The following is a 2,818-nucleotide window of genomic DNA, read 5'->3' on the forward strand; positions in this document are numbered from 1 at the left end:
CTTTTAGAAATATATTTCATAGAATAAACTTTGTTTGATTATTGACTTCAGAGCACCTTACAACTTTGAGCTCGTAGGGCATCACTTATGATTGAAAAGATCGTGAGGAAACCTCCATTAGAGATGTGGCTAGGTCTGGAATCTGTGGTTCCACCCGCATTAATTCGATCGTACCACAATGTCCTTTAGCGTTAGCTAAGTTTTTTAAATTAAAAATCATTTATTCATGTAGGTAACATAATGTACACTTATGAACGTCAAAATAGAAATATACATTGAATCCTTCTATTTGTATATTAACTGCCAGTTCTCAAATCAAGGGCGTAGAACTAATGAGAAGAACTGAAAATAAATTCTCCGCCACTCTTTTTAATTGCCAAGTTTTTTCTTTTACACAACTGTACACTTTTACTTTCGCTAGGTAAATGGATTATTAAATGCAGTACTTTGAAGTAAATATTAACGTCTTCTATAAAACTGTAGTAAATGGCTCTTTTGTCAATAAATGCAGCATATAGGAATCTTTCTTGGTTCACCCAACTTGGGTGAATAATATGGTAATTTCTAACTTTCAAATATATGGCCAATGTTCTTTATAGTAGGTTTCTTATGGTGAAAGAATTTTCATAATCCAGTTTTGATTCTTATTCAATGCAATCAAATCATTCCTGTTTATCTCTATAAAGTGTGGGCTTTGAAAAACTCATAAAATTATATATTCCAAAAACTTTGAGACCCCATCTGTATTTAAGTCAAAATTAATTAATTTCATTGAAACGTATTAAAAGTATCTCAATAAAATGTTGGTACGCTCGTGAAACTAAGTTGAAAAAATTCTATAGACAGCTGGTTCTACTAGTTCAACATAACCTGCGATACCACCCTTCCAAGGTTTCCCTCAGTTGAAAGCTAGTGGTTTAGTGCTAGAGTAGTGTGGGTCTACTTCTCACCTCTCACCACTTTCCCCGACGAAGCGAGTCGTTAACAGGGACCATTGGGCGACCGGATTCTACGACTTCAGCTACTTCCACAAAACCCACATACAACCAGCAATCGCCTGATATTATCGCCTGACGTTATCAATATGATGTGGAATGGTTCTTGGCACAACAAGAGCCTATTAGTCCAGGTAAGAAGGGGGAGTCTAGCCCAAATCTGGTGCTAAATAATTGTGATTACAAATGTCTTTAAAACATTTTAGCAAAAGCTATATCACTAAATTATAAGTGGAATTGAAATACAAATAGCCCCCATACATTTTAAGCTGCTACAGTGAGGTACAATGGTATATCGATAGTAATTAGCGTACATTATCGATATTATGACGCCGGGACTGCACTCAACGGTTAGAGATGTGAACTTATCGATAAATACTATATATAAAACGTACTATGATCGATATGATTTGATTTGACAGAAAAAGAGGAAGACAACTTAGATAGATAGACCATATTAAAGAAACAACAGCGGAGAGGAATGGCGGGATTTGGAGGAAGCCTTTTCCAAAGAAGGGTACACTGGTACCTAAGAGAACATTGAAATTGAAAAAGTTTTAAGTGTAGTGACTTTTATTTTATTAGAAAACTAACTAAAAAACCAAGTCTCGAGTTATATATTTTTTAGTTAATAAATCGTTTAAAATCTATTATTTAAATAAGTATTAGAGAAGTGATACACTAGTCGCCTGGCGAGATCTATCTATTTTATACATAGTAGCAAAAAAAATTGGAGGAGGCCTTCTCCCGGACAGGGCCCGCATCTTAGTAACAATTGTATTTATATCTATTTTATTTAATCTATGTAATTAAGACGTGGAAAAATTGTATTATTATTATAATTATTATCAAAAAAAAATCTTAAAATCATATAAAAAATAATTGCATAGTTATTGAAGTGATAACTTCTTATGGGAGGGTATACCTTCGTTACGCAACGCGTTATGGCGCTAGCCTAGCTTCGCTTTCTCTCTCGCATACGGCAGTCGTGGGCAGGCTCCGCTCTCACTCTCACTCTAACCCGCAGCGCTAGCCGTATTTCGGACGACGCTTTCCTCTCTCTCTACTCAGTGTTTAGAGGGCGCTAGACATTTACTGTGAGCACATTCCATCAAACTATCACCGTTTTTTAAAGTGATTACAAAAAGCAGAAGATGATCCTTGGAATATAACAGAATCTCCTTACTTTTTCTTTTTTAATATTACTTATGACGGACATCCCGAGACGTACACATTACAATTTTGTTTTTATACTTTTATCCAAAATATAACATTTATCGACAATACCACATGCCTAGCGTTCGCAATGCTATAATTTTCGTTGGAAATACAGCACTTACCGCGCCGGTTACTTTCGATACAACTTTGTATACAGTATGTTCAATTCTCTAACTGCTAAGTGGTTTTACCAACAGTAGAAAAGTATGTACAAACAAAAAATCCTATTAAGCGGTTCTATAGGATGATGCCGCTCTTTCCACAATAGGGGTAGGTAGGTCCTCCAATGATGTATATCATGCATCCTATGCATGGAAAGGGTGTGCTTAGTACAAGGCGTATGCCTTCGGGTAGTGTAGGGGTTCGAGCCCTGCTGGGTAAGGCGGCGGTCTATTTCAGCCTTGATAGGGGCTGAAGCGAGCGTGGAAATCGAGGCTGTACTCGCAGCCCTGAGAGCTGAGCTGGCGGTGATCGAAATGTATTAAAAGTATCTCAATAATATATGGTATACTCTGAAAATACTTTAATAGTCATCATCTTAACCTCCTGGTTTCATGTTAACATGGGTTCCCGATAAATACTTTTTACGAAAAGTCCTTATATAT

The sequence above is a fragment of the Pieris rapae genome, chromosome Z (assembly GCF_905147795.1).
Source record: "Pieris rapae chromosome Z, ilPieRapa1.1, whole genome shotgun sequence".
NCBI classification, from domain to species: Eukaryota; Metazoa; Arthropoda; class Insecta; order Lepidoptera; family Pieridae; genus Pieris; species Pieris rapae.